Source organism: Agelaius tricolor, unplaced genomic scaffold, assembly GCF_023055355.1.
Source record: "Agelaius tricolor isolate 1412-34295 unplaced genomic scaffold, bAgeTri1.0.p SCAF_4, whole genome shotgun sequence".
Classification (NCBI taxonomy): domain Eukaryota; kingdom Metazoa; phylum Chordata; class Aves; order Passeriformes; family Icteridae; genus Agelaius; species Agelaius tricolor.
In genome coordinates, this window is record NW_027269264.1 from 50,383,727 (window position 1) to 50,403,194 (window position 19,468).

Sequence of the window (19,468 nt, forward strand, 5' to 3'; positions counted from 1 at the left end):
AGTCTACAACACTTTGGTCCTGGTATCCCTGCTCAGTTTTCTCCCATTCCAAATGCTCTTGGGCTGAATTCTGTGTGATTTTCAGAGACACATTCCAGCTGGCACTACACCATCTGACAACAGCATCCCAAGAGCTCTTAGCCTTTGTTGTTTTGTGCTGCACACCAAATTTCCATCTTGATTATCAAAGGATTGCCAAGCCATGATGGAAAAAATGCTAACAATACTGATTAAATCCACACAGATTATGGAGCTGCAGACATGTTTGTCACAAAGCTTGTGAAACTTTGTTTACAGCTGTAATTAATTGTCCCCCTGCTATAGTAATAATAGTAATAAAACAGAATATCAACAGCTGCATCAAGAAAATCAACAATACCTGTGCACTGCTTGGTCTAAATTTCAATTTAGTTCAAAGGACCCTCTATCTTACTGAGAAAAAACAAGAACAGGGAGATCTTGCAGCTCCTCAACAGTAGGATCTGTTGTAGCTCCTGCCCATCTATGCAGTAAGTGTCAAGGATGCAGACTGGCTAAATCTGTCTACTTCATGCAGAGAAGGCAGAAACATGAAAAACACAAATTAATTTTTAGATACTGTTTAGGGTGAAATCAGATTTCATGTCCTTTCTACTTTCATGGAGAATATGGGCTTAAAGGACAGAGGATGAGCAGTAAAGGATATCAGACCACAGCAAAGGTCAAGGACCATGGGACATCATCACTGGTGGCACCAGGGGCTGAACAATCTGAACATAATCTTCACCAGCCCTGCCTGCTCTGCACCAAGCAGAGACCAGCTTCCACACAGGGTAAGTAAGCCTGGCTTTAGTATGTCAGGCCTTGCAATGATGCCCAAAAGGTAAGGACCACTGCATTTTCAGCAACCAGAGGTGCTGTGCACAATGGAAAAAATACACAGCAAGTAAAAGCCTAAATGGAAGAAACATTTTTGTTTCTGGTTTGGTTTTGTTTTTCCCCTCCTGACTCAACCCAAAACTCATCTCAGGAGTCAAGTTTTATTGACTATCCTTTCTTGCCATCTGTCCTGTCATCGTTTAGACTGCCAGAAGCTGCACCAAATTCTCTAACACAATCCTGCTCTGCCATCCCCTCCCTATTCTCCATTAATCCCCACCATACTTTACTTGACTTTCTCCTCCTGTAATGCGGCTATCTTTTGTCCTGGAGTTCTCCATGTCAACAGGGTGCCTCCTTTGTGTCCATCCTCTCAAAAGAAGATGTTTACATTAATGTAAGTGCAGAACTGGTTCCAAAATGCCCTGTTCCTAAGCCACCCGGGTCCCCCACCGGGTCCCGTCATGGTATCCCTCAGAGGGGCTTCTCAGGGGGTCCCTCACACGGTGTCCCTCACAGGGTCCCTCACGCAGTCCCTGAGACAGTTCCTCAGCGGAATCTTCGCATGGGCTCTCATGGGGTCTCTCGAGGGGTTCCTCAGGAACTCGTGGGTTGATTCCCGGGGCCCCTCCCGAGGTCCCCTCTGGGTATCTCTCAAGGGATCCCTCACGCGCCCCCGGGGAGGGGCGCCGATGCCCCGCCCCTTCCTCCCACCCGGCGCGCGCCGAGGGAGGGGCGGGACCCTGTCACGTGAAGGCGAAAGGAAGGGGCGGGCTTTCCCCCCGCGCGCGCTGCTCACGTGGTCACCGGGAGGGGGCGGGAGGCAGAGGCGGAAGGAAGGCGCCGGTGGATGGGCGCGCGCGGGCAGTGCGTGAGGGGCGCGAGGGGCGCGGGGCGGGGCGGGGCGGGGCGGGGCTGCGCGCGAGCGCGTTGCGTTGCGTGGCGTGGCGTCACGTCACGTCACGTCACGTGGGGAGAGAAAACGACCCCGCGCGCGCGTGGAGGAGGAGGAGGAAGGGGGAGGTCACGTGACGGTCGCGGGCGCCGCCGCCGCCGCTTTGTGAGCGCACCGGGCAGGTACCGCGCGCGCGGGGGGCGCGCGGGGTCCCCCTCACCCGCCCCCGTCCCGGCCAACGGTCCCCGCGCGCGGCCGCTCCCCCGCCTCAGCTGCCCCCGAGGCCCCGCGGGCCCGGCCCCGCTTTGTCCGCCCGGCGGTCCCTCGGTCCGCGGGTCCGTCGGTGTCCGCCCGGGCCGCCCAGCCCCGGCCCGCCCGCCAACGGGTTGGACGGGGGGACGCGGCTTTGCCCTACTTTCCGTGGCGGCCGCCCCGGGGAAGCTTCGCTCTGGCCTAGATCGCCGTCCCCCCCGCCCCCTCCGCCCCCCTCCTCTCCCTCTCAGCAGGGCCGCGGGTGAGGGCAGCGCCCACCTGGTTGGGGAGGGGGTGCCCGCTTGGCCCGGGAGAGGTGGGTTCTGTCTGTACCCCCTGACATCCGCGGGAGGGGGTCCTGCACCGCATCCGCCTTCGAGGAGGGGTTCTCATCTCATCTTGGAGGTGCTGGTCTCCTGCAGCGAGGGTTTCCCCCTGGCGGGTTGGTGCCTCTGGCTCTTGGGCATGTGAGGAGAGCGGGATCAGCTGGAGGAATGGGGCTGGCGGCAGGAGTCAGGCCAGAGGGGAGGTGGCAGCTCGAGAAGTGAACAAGTGGATGATGAAGTATCGATCTCTGACTTTTGCAGGGCTTTACTTCCATGTTGTCTTGCTCATCCCCTTTCCGGGTATTCCCTCGCTGGTGGTGGGGGTCACACCTAGGGGCAATAACATCTCAGCAGCTACAGTGGGTTACTTGAGGACATGACAATGAATGAACCGTTCCCTCTATGAACCTTCTCCAATTTAGTCCTTCCTTGCCATCGGCTGTGTTTGGTTGCTTGGAACTGGGTGCCACGGCAGGGCTGACTTACGTTTCCTTTAAAAACAACAGAAGGCTCCTCTGTGTTTTCTCCTGTTGCTGAAGAAAATTGCAGCAGGGAAGTGAGCTGGTAGGCATTCCTGTGCAAGAAGCTAGATGTAGAAAGGACCTGGTGTATGTTTGAGTCTAATGACAAGGGTCTGAACTCTCTGATGTGGAATAGGTTTAAAAGCTTGTGCTGGAATGTCTGCAGTGCTGTTGGGTGCCACCTGGGAGCAGGGTGGACTGGTTTGAAGCTTCTCTCTTGTGAGTGTGCTAGCACCAGTAGTGTGGATGTGCAGAGCACCCCTGGTTGTGTTCAGAGGAGCAGGATGTTTCGTGGAACAGAAACTCGGGGTTTGCTATAGAGCTGTGTGAAGGAAAGCTGTGGAAGGGGAATGGAGGGGCTGTCCTGGCCTGAGAGCAGCTGGTTTTTTCCAAGTAGAGAAATTGGAGCTGGATGTGAGGGAAGGGAAGGGAGGGGGAGCAGTGCTTGCCATTGAAACAGAGCCCTTCACAAAAAATGGCAGCAACTCAGCCTCCTGGCTTTTACTTCTTTAATATTTACTGGGCCGTTTTAGCAATTCCCTTGGTTGTATCACATTCTCCAATGGAATCTGGATTTGGATTCCTACCTGGCTGACTCAGTATTTATACCTGGACCCAATCTCTCTGCAGTGGTTTGACCTAACTTGTTTAAAGGATTTATTTTTAACCTTACACTAGTTAAAGTTGAAAGCAAGCAAGGCTAAATCACTTTGCAGAATTAATGATGTTTTGTGACTCCTGAAAATGAGCTGGCTTCTGTTTTTATGACCTCAATAATCTTGGTAATCTTGGAGGTGGGCAGTAGTGGGAATTGGACAAGCTTTGTTCTACTTTGTTCAATTTGTAGTTTTATCAGTGTGTTGATTTTGAGAACTGTCTATAGTAAAAAAAACATGGTGTTTCTGAACTTCTGTTTCAGTTGTTTTGGCCCATCCTCTGTAAAGCTCCTGGTGCCATGACTTACAGAAGGGTTTGATCGTTTGAGGGGACATGGAAGCTACAGACTCACCACTAAAATCTAAGGAGGCTAGGGGGAAAACCAACAAAATAGTCTTGTGTGTTACCAGAAGCTGTTATTTTTAAACTATTTTTTTTTGTTTGGCTCTTCCATTTTGTTGAAGCTGCAATTCTAGAATCTAGAAGTAGATTGTTGATGCTTCATATTTCTTCTATGAACTTTTATTTTAGGTGATTATTTCCTTGTAAAATGCCATTTTTGGTACACTTTATGTTTGTTGCTGGTGTTGTCCTATTGATATTTGTCATAGCAGAGTAACATGCTGGTGAGCAGTGCTTAAAAGATGTATGTGTCATGTACTGTTAATGCTCTATTAATAATCATCACTGAGACTCTTCCTATTAGTAGTAATGCTTACATGCTGTTTCAGTCACATTTAGTACTGGTACTTAGAATAGGTGCTTCATGAGAGACTAGGAGTAAAATTTCAGACCCATTATGAATCTTTTCATTTATCTTTGTTTCTTATTTGGTTGAAGCACAGGGGCAGGACTCTGGACGCCTGGGTTCAGTGCTTTGCAACAGCCTGTGTGAGCTTGCTGAAGGAGAAGCCAAGTGGCTTGTCCTCTTTGTAAAATACAGATTAGAGAAACTGTGTTGTGTTTGTAGACTTCAGAATAATGGAATGGAAGGTGCTTGAGGAAATACAATTGATGTGCACTGCAATGTTATTCTGCTAGAGCTTTTGGTGAATTTTAGGTTTATTTCTCAAACAGTCTGTTTACTTGTAGCCCACTGGGTCCTCTGTGCTTTTCAGAGAAGACCTAGTTTGGACTTGCACTGTTTTTCATATAACTTCCCTAAACAGGTTACATTCATTAAAGTGAGAGCTGGGATGAAAGGTTGTGAAATGCTTCCTTTGCAATTACTTCAGGTTTATATTTTACAAAAACTGTACAAAGGGTTTGTCTGTTTTGCTCTAACATGAAAGTCCACACTCTTTGATTTTGGCCATCTGCACTGGGAGTCTGTTGGAACTCCCCATCCGCCTGGGGCTCCTGCAAGGCTGTTCCTTCCACAGGTGTGGTACCCTCAGCCTTTCTCTCCCCATTACTTCTCAATGCTTCAAGGAGTAAACAGCGACTAAAGACAGGCAGTTTAAAGGTGGTATGGTCTGATGCCTAAGATCTCATGGCTTGCTCAGCCTGCTTTACTATATCATAAATATTTTTCTGAGCATATTGTTTTTCTTATGTTCTCTTTAGATTGTAAAACCTTTAAAATAGGTTATGTGAACAACTTAGTGCATCTCCCTTGGATGGAGTTGTTTCTATTCTCAGTACTATTGAAATTCTATTTCTTTTTGTCCAGCTTTCTTTGTGGAACCTGCACAATATTGTAGCTTCTTTTGAAGGTAAAATTGTCAAGCTTTTTTTCCCTTTCTCTCCCCAGGCTTCTTAAATCAGTCTTCCAACAGGTGAACTTGGAGGACACCTTAACCTGGCTGAGTGTAGCATTTTGCATTAAAAACAATGAAATGTTTCCCATGTTCAGAGAGCTTTGATCTTTCTTGAGACTTAAGATTTGCCTGAAGTAATACTCCGATCGTGAACTCTATGGTTTTGTTTTTCTGCTATATCATACAGGAAATACAGTTTATTGCTGTAGAAATGCAGGTTCAATGGAATCGGTCTTGCAGAATCACTCAGTACGTGAATCTACAATTAATTGAAGAAAGCACAAATACTTTGTTAACCTGTAGATTTGAATCATCAGGTTGTACTTTTTAAAACTGTTTCAGCGTCGGGGAAAGAATGCTTACCTCAGTCTTTTAGGCCACTCTGCGGTTGAAGGTGTAGGATTTGAATTCACTGGTTATGACCATGTTCCTAAACATTTTTAATGGTTAGCTATAGAGAGAGGAAGTCTTTGTGCAGTTTAATTGCATCTGGTATTGGTTTAATCTTGAACATTTCATTGTGTTTCTTACTACTAAAATAGTGTTTCTGGAAGTAGGGTGATACTTTAGAGACCATATTGAGATTGCTTTTGAGGAAGGAAAACACAGTATTTGTTTCTACTCCATTTGTATTGTTTAGTGGTTTGAGGGTGATGGATATTAGTAATATGGAACGAAGCATATGGCTTTAGAAACATTTTTGCTTCCTGTTTTTAAATGTTAACTGGATCATGGCTATTTTGTCCTTAGTGCTTGGCTTTGTACTGTTTCATTATCTGTGTTTGTCCAATTTGAAAGCTATTGCTGATTTATTTTTTTTCTCTGCTCTTCTTTGATTTTCAAAATCTTATGTTGTCTTACACACAGTTTCAGCAACAGGAATCTGAAAGGAATCCTGGTGCCAAACCTTGCACTGCTGTTGGGCTGTACATAGTATATTGTATTCAAGAAACTCTGGTCCATGCATTTGATGAGTTGTGCCCCAAGGGATGGATGTCTGCTTTTATTTCAGCTTTGTCACACATTCTGGAGATCACTGACTTGTGATCCGTTTTTGAGACTGACACAAGGGAGACCTAAGTTAGTGATGTTAACTTCGGGTGACTAAGTGTGTTGAGGGTGAAGAGTACTGCACTTCCCGGTCTTGTGCTTCACTTTCTTTTATTAGCCACTGAATGAATTTCTGAATGTTTTGAACATGGCTTAAGTGCCAAGGGGTAGCTGTCGGAAACTTTTTTAGAGAAAGATTGGAATAGACTTATGAGGTTGGTGAAGTTAAGTTAATGAGTACATACAAGTGTTTGTTTTTTCCTTAGCGTTTAAGTAAACACTTTCTGATACATACCTTCCACCTGTTGGGTTTCTTTGCTGTTTATTCATGTCCAGATTAGCAGCAATGCCCAGGAACTCTTCTTTGCATTTTAGAAAAAGATACTTATTATCTTTTTTTAATAGTTCTCTGTTATGACTGCTAGTATAAAGCTCGTTTCAACTTCATACCTGTACTCCTGTTTTTTTTGTTTACCATTTTATTTGTTGATGCAGTAGTGCATGTTTCTGGATTTTATCCCAATAGCTTTTAACCTACCTGATTTAATTGAAGATCCTCTTGATTTTCTCTATATTACCGTAGGAGCAGAAATGCTAGAGCTTGAGAATTGTCTCTAATGGATCTTGTGGGGTGTTTTTGATAACAGCTTTTCTGTTAAAGAACTTTCTTGCCTTTTTCCTTCACTTCATCATGGGCTGGCTTAGGCTGACAGGGAATTCTGGGGGTGTTCTAGTCTCCCCTTGCTCAAGCAGCACCATCTACAGCAGGTTGCCCAGGGCTTTGTCTGAATGTGTTTTGAATATCTCCAATGGAGACTCTGCCACCTCACTGGGCAACCTGTGCTGTGCCAGTGTTTGGTTGCCCTCAAGGCACAAAAGTGTTCCCTGTTGTTCACAGGGAGCATCCTGTGTTCCAGACCTTTTGCTCTGGTCCTGTCCCTGGGCATTGCTGCAAGTAACCTGCAGGTTCTTAGACATATTGGTGAGGCACCACATTTCCTTCAGGTACTTAGACATATTGGTGAGACACCACATCCCTCCCAGGCTTTTTTCTCTGGGTTCAGCCACTTGGCGTAGTTAGAGCTGTAGTCCTTCAGGAAAACTCAATTTATATGTCCTTACTGGCCTTTGAGAAAGAGGTGGATTAAGCATTGAATTTAGTATGGGTGGTGTGGTATTCACAGTAATTAATGATTCTTGGTTGGTTGAGAAATGGGTGGGTTTAGAGAAAGTACTGTGAAAATGCAGTAAGACGCATATTTCAAATTTGAATAATTTCTGTGCTTGCAAATGAGGACTAATTGACTGTCCTAGTTCTAGCTGAATTGAAAACAATAATTCAGCAGTCTGTGAGGGAAGAAATAGGTTGAACAGTGTTTGTTTTATCACTGTCTGACAGTGATAAAATTGCCCAGGTCCTTTGTATGTTCTGTCTAGGAATTGCACGGATTGCAAATGATGACTTGAAGTGCAACACATTGTTTAGGAGAGGTTACACTGAGTTCTTACTGCATATTGAACTCCATTTTGTAATGTTATGTACATCAAAAGTATTTTTAAAAGTACTTTTTAATGAGACTGAAGCCCACACTTGGCAGAACTATGGGAGTCCTAAATTACAAGCTCACTGGACCAGCCTAGTTTTTGTACTCTCACAAGTCCAGACACTTTTCCCAAAAACTGCAAGACCTCCACAACTGTAGAGAAAGGTTGAAATAAAGTTAGATGGTTAAAATTACTTGCATAGTTAGGGTTATTGAAGCTGGGAAATGCTGGGATGACAGTCATCCAAAATGAAACATCACTGAGGTGTAATTTCTGCTAGGAAACCTGCCTCAAATATTTGGATGACTTTGCTCCCTTGCTGATTCTGTGGATTACTGGGGAGTGCTTTTGAGAACTTTCGCCATGAGAGAGAGCAAAGCAAGAATGTGTATAACTTATATTGTCCTCAATAAACTAATCCATTAAAATGGCAAATCAAGAGAAAATTTTCAAGTGTTTCATTAGTTATGAAATGACTCACCCACTATAAAATATGATAAAACATAATGCAAGAAACTGCAAAACCATCCAATTTCAGTTAATTTTGCTACTTAAGTAAAAATTGAACACAAAAACATACTGACTGAGGCATCTTGCCTTTCAGGCAAAAGCAAGGTGATGTTGAACATTTGAGCCACACTGTGGTAACTAAAGGCTCTTCTACCCAGCAAAAAAAACAGGTAGCTGTTTGAAACTGGAGCTGAATATAGGGGAAAAGAAATGAAAAACTTGAGCAACTGGAGTCAGCATAATTTTTCTTCTTGGGACTTCGTTTAGGAGTGGTAAGGGGCCGGGAACTGCTTTTATGGTCGTAGGTCCCCTTTATTGACAGACCTTGATTGAAAAGCTGATATATAACTCTTTCTCCTTTTCCAGTTGCTCCACAGTACTGGAGAAAAGTTAGGATTAGTTGTTAATGTGGACTTTTTATGATCCTTTCTTTGACTTAACAGACAGGTTCTAATGCAGTGTGTAAAGGGAGAAGGACAGAGTGAGTTGCTTGTGGAGGAGCAGGAGGAGGATGTGGCTTGGGGCTAGTTACAAGACAGGTTTGCGGTGGGGGAAAAAGGGCGAAGAGTTTGGTATTCTTGATCTTGATATGATGCGTTGCTACTTTGATTTGTTTGTTCAAATTATTCGGAGCCTGGTTCATATAAGCAGAATCAGTAATGCTGGGGAACCTTAGGTGTGTCTTAACAAACAAACAAAATTCCTGCTTTGATGAACTACACTGAAAGTGAGTAATGAAATAATACCAGGAATGATTAGCCATGGTGGAGTACTTGGGGGAGAGAAAGGGGTCTCTGTTCTCAACATCCCATTTGGCTGTTAAATCTGCCTGGTGAATTCTTTGACACTGTGTTTCAGTCCTTTGAAACGGTATTGCTCTGTTAGTGTGTAGTGGCTGTGTCTCTGGTAATGCCGACTGCAAAGCTGTGAGGTTGTTTTGCATCTTACTTTTGGTAATCCTACAAATGTGTTTTTGTTCTGCATTTATGGCTATGTGTAGTGTAGCATTGACAAGTTGCTGTATCGCCCAGAAGCTTATATATGAACAGATATGCTGGAAAGACTGTGAAAATTTTTTTAAGGTAATACTTTTTTTCTTTTCTAAAACAGAAATGTTGAAGGGGATAAGCTATCTCTTCTGGCACTCAATAATTCTGAGGAAAGTTAATTTTCCCGGTAGATTCACTTAGTCATTCTGTTGAATAAAATAAGAACATTACCACCTCTTACATTTCCTGAAAAATCTCAGCTATATGCTTCTCAAGTTCCCTACTGGGTGAAGTAACGTCATGTAAACATAGGTCAAACACTTTGCTAAACTTTGCTAAAATGTATATATGAACTTTATTTTGTTATAGTTAAAACCTAAAAGCATTAATCTGGAAACATGGCAAAGCCTGAAAATGGAGCTTCACACTAGGCTGGTTTTATCTCAATGCATGTTTGGGCATTATAACTCTATTGTATTTTATACTGGTATGGTGTTTATGGCTGGAGAGGTGTGGGGCTCTGCTTTCCTGAAATCTCAAAGACCAGCTGGGAGGAAGTGATATGTTTAGTTCTTTCAGGACTAGGTATATATTGACCTCCTAAGGATTAAGTTTCGGGGATGTACCAAAGCTTGTTGAAATATTGACCTATAATATGTATTCTTCATCTCTCTTTTTCAAAACTTATATATACACATATACGCACACACACATATATATATATATATATATATTCAAAATCACCCAGATTTCTAATTTAAAGAAAAAGTGGAAATATCCCCTCTGTTTATCTTAAAAAAAAATTAAAATATTAGGATCTCTATTAAGCTTTAGATGAGTTTAAAAGAAAAAAGCTCCTCAAAAGCTCCTTGTGAAGAGGATGATGGGAAAGTTTCCCAGTTGTGCTAAATTCAAATCACAGCTCCAGGAGACTTAATGTTAACCAAAACACTATCGTATGTGTCTGGAACTTACACTTTCAATTCTTTTACACAATTGGATAGCTTGCTAAAGCTCTAGAAGAGTACAGCTGAAGAAATACTTGTTTGTAGTGTAGTTTGACATCAGTGTACTTCTAAAGGTTCAACAACTTGCATTTCAGTCATGGTATAATCTTTGCTGACAAGTGAGTTCCAGAGAAACGTTTATTTAAATTTAGCTGCCTCTGAAGTAAAACTACAGCATTTAGTATGTTCACATTAGTGTGTAAGGTTGATTTTTTTTTTTTTTTTTTGATTCACCAGGTTTTATCCTAGTTTTTCTTCTCACTTAATGTCGTTACATTCCTTGGTCTCTGTTTTATTCCTCATTTGATTTTGGTAGGAACTGATAAATCAGTCAAACAAAGGTTTGTGTTCTCAAATGTACTTGCATATTAGAATATATATGAAAGTCTAACATAATCTCAGATATGGAAGGCTTTACTCTTGGTGCTGTGTGTGCTAGGAATTTTCTGGGTTTTATTTGTTCTGTATACAAGAGTTGAGATTTTAGAATGGTTTTCAGGGAAGTTATGTCTCTGGCTCTTAGTGTGAGATGATTCATTTAAACATAGTTTTTCCTTCCCTTTCTTCTTTTTTGGCAAAATAAAATCTAAAAGGAGTGCAAAATGTTTTACTTGGAAGTATTTACAACTCTTCAAATGGACTTGCATGAATAAGTGGAAGTAAAAATTCTACTCTTTTAAGTTGCTGTTTTCAGCAGTTGTATGTGTACTCCATAATATTTAAATGCAGTGTATTTAGAGTTGTTTTATCCCATTCTATCAGTCTCTTGCATTTGATCCTGTGCAGAAATTCCTATGATGTAGTTGCGAGCTCACAGTATCTTCCAACAAATCTCAAAAATTCAGACTTCAGGGCAGTGTTCTCTTGAATATCAAAACTAAGGTCATTCTAACACCTTTTTCCTGAGAGTTTTAGAGCATAGCAACAGGGTTGGTAAGTATAGGTTTTCTAACATTAGACATCAAAAACTGAAGGAACCAAAAGGATGGTACCTACTTAGATGAGGCTTGTATACTTTCAAAAAAAACTACCTTAAAGCCCCACAGAACAGCAAATGTCAGTGTTCTGAAGGTGAGACAGTGAGGGGGTTTTTAGTCATTTACTTTCTGCTGATTGCAGTTTTGGGTGACTGCTATCTCTTGTACTTTTTTCTCTGATTAGAGGAGGTATGTTACATTCTTCCTTTTAAATGTTTATTTTTACTTTATTCTACTGATTCAGGTTCTTACTAGTTTTCAAAAAGCCATGTTTTGGACAGTGTACTCATTGAACTTGAAAAATAGTCTTGTGTTAAATTGAGAACACATTTAAGGCATCATACTGTTCTGCATTTTAAACTTGTCTGCTATTGGTTTCTGAATTTATTTACAGTGTCATCTTGGCTTTTTCAGCAAGTGTGCTTAACAGCCCCCTGCTGTGCTAGAATTTTTTAACAAGGCTCTGTAAATGACTGAAAATTATTACTCTGTTTAAAAAGCTGTTACTTAAGTTTGTAATGCAATTTTTAGAACTTGTAATATTTTATCTTGATTATTCCTTGCTCATCCTTTGCTTGATTTCTGTGTACATACAGCTTTCTGGTTTCCTTGGAGAAAACTGATGTTTACAACACATCTTCTGAAATGGTTTTAAATATTGTCATTGTCAAACCATTTGTTTAGTGAAGTTTTTAAAGGGGCAGTATGCTCTCTGTAGCTGGTACCTGTAATATTTCAATGTTGTTGCTAGAGTTGAACACTGCAGTTAGCACAATGTGTATTCCAGGTGCAGAGTCAGAATTCACATGTGATGGTGAGGCGTACAGTTAGAATAAATAAGCTGTTTCAGGAGCTGTGTATAGAGTACAACTCCATTTTGTTTCAAAAGTGAGCAATTTTATCCTGTAGGAAAGTGCTTGGTCTTTCAGACTTTCAGTGGTAAAATGAACAGGTCACTATCATCTTCTTGGAATGTTTTAGAAAACACATTTTCTACATAGGCATTTTAATATTGCCTTGCACAGTAGATAAACTTGGCATATCTGTGTGGAACCGAGGACTGTGATTCATTCCTGTGCTGTACTCAACTAACTTGGAGTACAAAAATAAGGGAGTGTAAACTTGATGAAGATAAGAGAATACATTAATATGAAAAGGAATTTTTTAATGGCTTAACAATAGGAAGGGAGTTTCAAAGAAAAGATTTATATGCTTGTTCAGATTTTGTGAACTTAAAAAGACAATATTACTCGTGCCCTTGTGTGAATTTATTGTGAGCTGGTTTGCCTTGGAAAGAAGTGGAAGAGAATGACAACTTCCTACTGGAGACAGCAAACACAATAACATTTAAGTCAGACCAGATTAGCGGAAGAAGGTACAGATGGAGCTGGAACAGTGGTCCTGGGTCTTAGAAAAAGCATACAGGTCGTTCTCCACCCCATTTATGTTTAGAGAGAAAGTAAATACTGGATTAAATGCAGTAAAACTGTAGGCAATTTGATGCTTTATGTGAGCACCTTGTCTCTTTGGTATCTTCCTCAGAAAATTTAAGCAACTAAGAAGTGAGAGATGAACTTAATTTTGATTTAATTTCAAGGATGAGAACAGCCTAGATGACTGTATTCCTGCTGTTAGGTTTAATTCTGCATAGAGGCCTTTTTATTTGCCTGCTCCTTTCTAGCAGGTTTTAGGTTGTAAAGATAATTAATCCTTCATCTCTTTCAAAAGTTTGGTATCATTTTTGTGCAGATGAGATAGACCTGACCTCACATGAGTTCTAGACTGATGAAATAGCTGAATTTACATATGACACCATGTTGAGAAGCTGTGGTTGTGAGGAAAATAGTACTCAAAATCAGGTGGGAAAGCTTGGGGTAAATGCAAAGTTCCTGAGTGAAGCAAGTTAACGTGAGGATTCGTATCAGAGGAAACTTGTCAAACCTGCTTGTTTAAAGCTAGATAAAATGGTAACAACGATTGTTACTGTAATAAAGAGCAATCCGGAGGTGGCAGGGAAATGGAAGTGATCTTTGATGGCTTTCAGTTCTTTGTGCTGTTTTAGTTGTTTCTTGTTTTTGAGCACCTGACAGTAAGTTTGTAAAAGGATTTCACTCACTTCTTACAGTGTTTTTTAACTTTGAAAGGCTAAACAGAGCCAAATGGCTGATAGTTTTCATTAATATGTGATGTACAGTGATCGTGAAGAAATGAAAGGTTAACACTGCCTTACAAACTATTATTTCTTTTCCTCCTTCTGACACTTTAAATTCAGAGACAATGTATGTCACTGCAAAAATAAAAAAACAACTGAAAAAAAGAGCTTATTTTGTTTTGCTGGATATTCCTGCCTAAGATTAGTCTTGAGAAGTATAATCTGGGACAAAAAATACAGGAATATGTTCTGGAATATTTTGCTTTATTTAAAAGTGGTTTTCTGCAAGACTCCTAGCTTTCTTTTGTCTTCTGAGTATAAGAACGTATCACAAGAAGTGGTTTGTGCTGGTGGTCTTCCCTTGGTGTCTAGTTTGGGGTTTGGGAAGGTGCAGGAAGGATACTGAGCTGTCTGGTGTTGCTACCAAAACTGAAGCTAAAATCAGAAATCTGCTACCACACTTTGTAGATACAGCATTACTTATTACAGAGTGTATTTCCTTCTATATCACTTGTGGCTTGTAATTTCAGCATTGCTTTTTTTTGTATGTGTTGTAATGTGATCTGATGAGTGGCATAAGTCTGAATTAATCCTGCCCTCCAAAACTTTTCTGTGGTGGCACTTTCTACTTTGTCCCTCACTGTCAATTCTAGTGTGAATTAAATAGGGGCCTTTTTTTGATGCAGTTGAGTGTGTTTCTGCAAGTGTGAGAATGTCTCTGCTCTTGCTCTGCTATTTTTAGTCCTCTTGCTTGTATCTATTTCTATTCAAAGAATTCCTTTGGAAGCTGTTCGAGGAGAGAGTGGTTTGGTGACGCTGGGGGAGGCAGGGAAAGTGCAGGCAAGGAGTGTGCTTGTGATCTGGCAGCGAGATGTCCGATGTGCAGCACTGCTTCCTGTGTGACACCTTGTTTCTGAGCAAACTGTTCCAAGAGAATTCCCCCTGCTGAGTATTGTCCTGCCAGCTGTTACGTGGTTCTTGGTGTCATTTGGAGTGCCTGGGTTTCTACTTGAATCTTTTTACTCAGTTTGTTTTTCTGTGGAAACAGCAATTCAATTTAGAGGCTGATCAGGTATGGGCTGTTAGAGCAGGTAACTGAAATATGCATTTCTAGCATTTAATAGCCGGAGCCAGCTGTTCCCAGTACTTGTTCTTCCTTGCTCTTTTTTTTTTCCTTGTTTAATTTTCTGAAACAGCTTATTCTGGAAAAGTTTGCACTTGTTATTTAACAGCCTTTTTTTTTTTTTTTTGTGGTTGCATGCATTACTCATCTTGTGAGTTCAAGGTAGCTGTTGATTATAATGGTAGTGGTAAGTGGGGGTGATCCAGTGAAATGGTTTTTTTTGGTTTTAAGTGTTGTATCTTACAGTTGGTAGTATTGACAAACTGGTGGAAGCCTGAATGGTGTGTTTCCTCACAGCCCAAACTTTAACTGTTCTGGAAGTGTCCTGCTGACATTGTCACAAGAAGGGCAGGAACAAGTGGTTTTGAGACAAATCAGTCACAGTTAGTGCAGGAAGGTCATCAACCCTGAGCAGTTTCAATGGTGTACTTCAATCTTATCTGAGATGCTTTGGCCACTTAAGTATTTTTTTTTTGTGTTGTAGTATTGATGGCTTAACAAGAGTGTGGCCTGAGTTCTTATGTACTTTCATGTATTCTTTGAAGAGAACATCTATAACTTGTATAGTTGGTACTCTGCAGCTGTTTTTTCACCTACATATATATGTGTGTGCCTTGCCACCTGGGCTTTTTGCTGACCCCAGAGTTCATCTCAGGCTGAAAATCTTTGCAAATTATTGCAGTCTGAAGAGGCTTTGCTTTGTGATTCTTTTAGTGGAGAGAGCCATTCAAAAAACTTCCAAGTCACCCAGCTCTGTTTTCCTCAATGGTTTTGTCTGGATTTCCTCCTTTCCCCCTCAGAGGGGATGCTGTGAGTTTTAATGAGCTGGCAGAGTGAAAAAAACCTTGTCAGGGTGGGGCTTTGGAGGGAATAGGTGGATGTTTAATTGTGTTATTCCTCTAAAAGTGAAATCCATAGATGACTGGCAAAAGTACTGAATATTCAGTTATGCATATAAAATAATTAAAGATTGTTATGGGTGAATAAGTTGCATTGGACTGGTTTGAATCTATTTTAATGTCTGAAGCTGAATGTAAACATGCAGTTCTGTAGCTGGGGAAAAAGACTGTATTTTGGGTTAACATAAGCTGTGTCAGTATGGCTGTTCTGATGTTGATTATACCCTCCTGTTCTTTGGATAAAAGCACCTCCAAATCTTAAAGATACTCTTTGCTGCAAGTCACTAACTGGATGCTAACAGGTATCTGAGAGGTTGAACATGAAGTGTTCCTCAGTAAACGTGATAGAAGCCTCTTCCAAGATAATTATATATTCAAATGTACACTTTTCTTCAAAACTCTCCTGAGAGATTGGGGTTTTTTTGTTCTGTTTTTAAAATACCTATAGATAATTGTTTCTATTTTTTTGATTGCACGCATGGGCTTGACCAGGATCAAGTAGTGCTCTACTGGATCCCAGAAAAACAAAATACATTTCTACCTGTGTGTAATGGTGCCTGTCTACTAAAAGCAAGTTCCCCCTTTCCTCATGAACTTGATCCCTGTCCCTCCTGTCAGATTCAGCAGTTGTATAGCCACATAGTTTTCCACTGGATAAGCTTGTTGAACTGATTGTTTTGTTTTAGAGGCTTTAGTTTGCTCCTGGGTGAGCCTACTGAACCGACTCCCTCTGCAGCTGCAGGATCATTAGCCCAATTGAAGGAAAGGAACAATATTTTGTGGTTAAAGAGTGGGGGAGCAGGCATGCCATTTCTGGTGATTGCTCACAGTTGTGTGGTATTAGATGTGAGCTGATACTTGATTTTAATGGAACAAACTGTTTGGATTCTGCCCAAGCTATGGATTGAACTTCAAGTGAATATAGAGCCAAGTCCCAAAGGGGAACTAAAACTCCAGTCCAACCATGGGTTTTTTTGAACTTAAGTGTGCTCAGCCATCCTTTACTTGCTTGAGAGACTTCAGGAGGGCTGTGTTGGTTCTGGTTGCAGAGGATAATGATTTTCAACTCTGAAAAGCCTGCTAGTTAGTTTTTTTTTTCCCCCAGCTGCAATAAACCTTTTTTTTTTTACTAAATACTAGTTAATGTTTTTTCCAATCCTCCTAGTTAATGCAGTGGATGATTCAATTGGAGTGTCTGGAATCCCCCTGATGGGTGGTTGTCAGAGAGAATTCCCGTTTCCTATATATTTTGTTTTTTCATTTTTATTTGGGCCAGTGCAGCTTTTTTTTTTTTCCTGTTTTGGTCTTGGTAGGTTTGGGGTCTTTTGGTGTGGGGGTTTTTTTTTGTTTGTTTGTTTATTTTTGGTTTTGTTTTTTGTTGGGTTTTTTTTGTTTTGTTTTGTTTTGTTTTTCCTGGCAACAGCTGTGGTCTAATCTCTGTTACCAAGTTCTGATAGTCCAGAGTATGGTGCTTAGAAAACAATAGGCAGTTTGTCTGTGTCTCTCTGTTCCTTGAAGTTTCAGTACAGTTAATCATAACTGTTGGTAACTAGTGCATTTTTGCATGCCCTTGCAAGCATGGGTCCTGTGTAAACATATTAGTTCAGGGAGCAGAACCTGCTTCCTTGTAGATACTGATGTCTGAAACATAAGGTCATGTTCTCTGAATGTTTTAGGACATTCACTGCCTTTGATTGTCCAGAGTCACTCAGGTGCATACAGACATCAGTGGAGCTGGGTGAGTTTTGCTAATCAGTTTTTCACAAGTCTGAATATTGACTTGGCTGTGTGGAAGATAAAGTCCTAGGTGGAAGTCAGTCAGACTTCTCTGATTTTGGTGTGATTGATTGTCTTACCTTTTTTTTTTTTTTGTAAATACCAGTTAAAGTTGCATTTCTTCCTTCAGAAGTTTCTGTATGAATAAGGGTACATGTGGCCTCTGAAGCTTCAGTATTTTTAAAGAAATGATGAGGACAAGTCTGCAGGATATTATTGAGTGTAGCTGGTAGATTTTGGTTAAAACTAGAGAATCACCAGTATATTCTGAAATGTGAAGCACATCTCTCAGTCAGACACACTGGGATAATAGGAAAAAAATAGATACTCTGAGAGGATTTAAAAAAAAATGTTAATTATAATACCTAACTTCCATGGTTGATACATGCTTTACTTCTGGAAAATGTACTGTGTTCAGTCCCTTGTCCACATCATACTTTTGGGCTCTGAATATGTGACCAGCTTATGCCTAACTCCAGTCTTTTGAGGAGGAGCACTTGCTCTTCCAAAACTTCTACCAAGTGCTGTCTTTTATTTGTAAGACCTCTTTGTGTATTTCTTTGTCTTTGCATAGCATATGGTTAGGAGTACTAATCCTTAAAATAAAATTCTTTTATTCTGGTATTAAGGAGAAATTTCTGATTTTTGCAGATGGGAACATGTTCTTAGCTAGTTATAGATTTGCCTAGCAGGATAATTGTTTCAAGTAACAACTTGGAGGGCTTTCAAAAGGTGGGTAAGAATAGTCACTTGGTTATTGGTTACAGTTTGTTAACATGGCTTGTTTATATATTAGTTTGTGTTTGTGCTGGTACTCAGACTCTCCCCAGTAATACTCTTTCCTTGGTAAAACATAAGAGCATACAGATAGTAAAGTTTCTCTCTCCTTTAGTGTTTTGCCAGTTATGCAGGTCAATATTTTTCCTATTTGCCATAGAAGACTGTAAGATGAGGCATGAATCCTCCCAGGATCCATAAACTCACGTTCAATGTAGTTGCTTGGGGCAATACAGACCCCGAGCCATCAGCATGGTTCCTGAGGAACATCTGACTCTTGCAAACTCTTCCTGTTTCAATCAGCAATAAAGATGATGAGATGCTCTGGACAACAGCACTCAGGGGAAATGCATTACGTCGAAGCTTTGCAGATGTAATTGTTTCCCACTGTTCTTTTTCTTCCTGCTCATGAAATCCTACAGCTGGAGCAGTAAAATCTGAGCTTACTGTACATGTACAGTAGTTATGCCCTCCTGAGGCAGTGTCCTGCAGCCTTTTCCCAACCCTGTCACTGTGAGAAATCTTTAACTGGTAGCTTTGTATTTTGAATATAAAAAAGCAGTCACATTTTTAAGGTGTTCACAGAGGTCTTTCAATGGTTTATCACAGCTCCTTGTCCAAGAATCAAGAAAGTAACTTACTTGAGACTGCCTCAGGAAAGCAATCGAAACTGCAGATTTTATTTTCAACTGATGGAAGTGAATATATTTAACTTCTAGAGGAATCTTGAAAGTCAGTTGCTGTTGCTATTGCTGTGTCTGTTCCTGGAAGTTCAGTAATAGATTTCCTGTATCTTGGGGGCTTGCAACCATGTCAAATCAACTTTTATCCTCTGTATTGCTAGGTTTTCTGATTTCTAAGTCTAAAAGGCTTAGAGTTCTTGCTGAAGGAAGATAGAACAACATATGACAGAAAACATCATAATAGCTTTAAAAACCTGCTATTTGTGTTGATATGTGTTCAGTTAATCTTTGATTATTTGCCTTTCTCTTTTTCTTTTAAAATCCAAAGCGGAAACACAACTAAATGTGTTGCATTAGACAAGGGATGAAAACTTTGGAGGTGGGGAATTTGGTAGTTTTAGGAAGGGTTAAATTATAATATTTTGTTACTGCTTTTTTAAGCTAGAATGATCCTTGCCATTCCATGTTACACATTTCTGGAGCTGCAGTTGTAGTATAGGTCGTTGGACTAAAACATGCTGTACAGACAGAAAGCTAAAAAGACTGAGAGTTGGGATGGTTTTCATCATTGATTATTCTGTTGCTTTCCTTTTTTAATGGAAATTTTTTAAATGAAGTCATAACTGATGATAGAGGCATTTTTAAATGTTAGTTTTGTTTGGGTTTTGGTTTTTGTTTGTTTTTAAATTAGTAAAGACAACCTTGGTCTGT

The 19,468-nt window shown here is 40.9% G+C and overlaps 1 protein-coding gene across 10 annotated transcripts in view; it reads left to right on the plus strand.

Moving 5' to 3' along the window:
• The first annotated feature begins 1,616 nt into the window (after positions 1 to 1,616).
• Positions 1,617 to 19,468, plus strand: part of UBAP2 (ubiquitin associated protein 2) — a 127,370-nt gene continuing 109,518 nt past the window's right edge. For 6 of the 10 annotated variants that reach the window (XM_071425747.1, XM_071425752.1, XM_071425753.1 and 3 more), the window contains exon 1: positions 1,797 to 1,935. The gene's annotated coding sequence lies outside the window, so the exon portion shown is untranslated. Of the gene's footprint in view, positions 1,726 to 1,796; positions 1,936 to 19,468 lie in introns of those variants that run through there. The other 4 variants (XM_071425748.1, XM_071425750.1, XM_071425757.1 and 1 more) reach the window with 4 other exon arrangements.